Genomic DNA, 2649 nt, shown 5'->3' with positions numbered 1-2649 from the left:
TCAAGCCCGGAAGCCTTCTATCAAACATGTTGCCTCTATTATGATCTGTGAGTAGTTCACCATAGACCTATGGGTCCATATCTATTATCTAGATGGCTTCTTCTCTCTCTCTCTTTGATCTTCAATACCATGTTCTCCGTGACTCTCGCAGTGATCTATCCGATGTAATCTTCCTTTTTGGTGTGTTTTTAGGACCTGATGAATTGTGGGTTTTTGATCAGATTATTCATTGAAAGCACCCGAGTCTTATATGAATTCTATTATGCATTATTATCACTAATTGTACTACTGTTCATCATCATGGATTCTCCAATGTATTATTTCTAATGCTTGATAATATGTCATCTCGTTGCTCACTTTAATATGTGGATCACTGGTGTGATAAATGTCAAGTCACATTGTTATTATAATAAAAGTTGTGATGGCAATGTTAAATTTAAAATTGGCCTACAAAATCAATCATGCACAATTTGACGCTATAATAAAACATGTGATAGTACTGGTGATGGAAACTGAATCCGTCACCATGGTCATGTCCCCACTTGTAAGAAACCACGTGAGCACCATCCGGACCCACATGTAAGAATCCACATCAATATCGTCCAGACCCATGTGTAAGCAGTTGTGTCATCATCTTCTGGGCCCATATGAGAGCAGCGTTGACTCACCGAAGCTGACACCTGACTTATTACCGACGGGTCCGTCCCAAGGAAGAAGCCACATGGAACAAGCCACTTCAACAACTGTTGGCCCCACCTTTCAGAATATTTGACCGGTCAAACCCACAGACCGATCACAGATGATGGATTATCGTCGCCAAAACGATCTTAGGCGACAGATTGCGTCATAATAGGTGACAGTCTAGGCCGTCGCCGAAAACGGTCATAGGTGACATTTTTGCGGTTAGTCGCCTAAAATGTGATCTTGCGTGACAAAAAAGTGGTACCGCAAATTTTTTTATAACGACGCTTTGGTGATGGCCGGAAAACGTCACCGAGGTATTTTCCCCGACGAAAAATGGTTATACATGACACAAGTAAAGCATCGCAAAATAGAGGAAATTTCGTAGTGAGAGTAGCATTTTGTCTAATTTTCCTCCATAAGTTTTCTCGTGGTCCAAAAACTTATAGTTAATAGAAAACTATCCATTGAATTCCCACAATTATGTATGTAATTTTAGGAAGTATTAATGTTTGAATAAAAGCTTGGTCAACAAGAGTTATCCATATACTTGTTCATTTACAAAAATTAATGCTTTCCACAATAGAATAGGAAAGATAAGATAGCATTTAATGCATTTGGCATGGATTTCCTTATTTAAATGTACATGGTGAAGACTCAAGAGTGAACATTGCAACAACAACACCCAACTCAGAAAAACAACTATAAGAAAGAAAAGGGGACTAGCATCCCCCATGGCAATCGTCAATAAGAGCACAAGGATCATGTGCTTGACAATTATATTGATCATGTCTACCGTTCTCTCCTCATCTGCAGTTTACGATGACCCTGGCCAAGGTTCATTTTTCATCCATAATATTCTCTCTAATCATCAATAATCTGGTTTTACATGCATTTTGTGAATTTTAGATCTATGAATATTAGTATGGCACCCTGTCTTTCTAGTCCGGTTAAGTTATGCATGCATGTTTACACTGCAATCATTACCGATTAACATAAACTAATGCATCTAATTTCGTTATAGGATGCGAACCACGTGGCTCACACTGCTCTAATATTGAATGTTGGGATACCTGCGGTGGGGGCTGCTTCTTGGGAAAAGATAAAAAATATTATTGTTGTTGTGAACCAATACACCAAAGCTACCCAGCACACCTCGAGCCCTTAGAACATCGATGAAATGCTATGAATATGGTGCAAGATGGGATCATCTGAACCATAAGCATGAAATGTGTTAGCTCTTGTTTTTGATCTAGTTATTATGATCTGCTTAAAAATAAAAATAAATAAATTTGGTTATGAGTATATTGTTGTGTTTTTATTTTCTTTTTACTATTGGTTGTAACAATAAATACAACTTTCGCCTCTAAGACCAACTCTAGCAAAGTTAGAGAGCGCCTCAATCAGGTTATTTGCAATTTAAGGTGGGCAATTAAATTTCCTCGGGCGACGGTTATTCATGACGAACATGTTCATTTTTACCATCGTCTGTCGGTTCTAGACATGGATTATATGGATGAAAACTTATTTAGGCATCCAGAGGGGCATGTGAAACAATTTGAAGCTAGGTGGTTAAATGAAGAGACGGTCGCTGAAATAGTGAGAGCATAATGGGAAAAAGGCCAAATTAGCTGGTATTGGGCCATCACTAGCTGATCGTACACGAGCTATGCTTGCCGATCTGCATTCTTGGGATCATGAGACCCTTACGGGGCCGAAGCGGAGAATTAATAATTTATAAAAGGTGGTAGGGAAATTAAGGTGTGGCCTGTTGAATGTAGACTCCCTGTCCTGACAGAAGGAAATCACAGTTTTAATTGAGACCCTTTTGGATAAAGATGAAATCTTCTAGTTACAAAGAGGTCGTGAGAACTGGTTGATGTATGGGGATCGTAATACTTCGTTCTTCCATGCTGCAACGTCTAGGAAAAAAAGAAATATTATAAAGCAACTTCTCAAGGCTTCTGG

At 38.8% G+C, this 2649-nt stretch overlaps 1 long non-coding RNA gene across 1 annotated transcript; it reads left to right on the top strand.

Annotated features, from left to right (window-relative positions):
* The first annotated feature begins 1352 nt into the window (after positions 1–1352).
* Positions 1353–1986, top strand: LOC123412316. Its single transcript, XR_006613467.1, has 2 exons — positions 1353–1518; positions 1706–1986. It is a non-coding gene; the product is annotated as an uncharacterized LOC123412316 (long non-coding RNA).
* Positions 1987–2649: the final 663 nt, after the last annotated feature.

Source organism: Hordeum vulgare, chromosome 7H (assembly GCF_904849725.1).
Source record: "Hordeum vulgare subsp. vulgare chromosome 7H, MorexV3_pseudomolecules_assembly, whole genome shotgun sequence".
Taxonomy (NCBI): domain Eukaryota; kingdom Viridiplantae; phylum Streptophyta; class Magnoliopsida; order Poales; family Poaceae; genus Hordeum; species Hordeum vulgare.
This window is presented reverse-complemented; position numbering and strand designations above follow the sequence as displayed.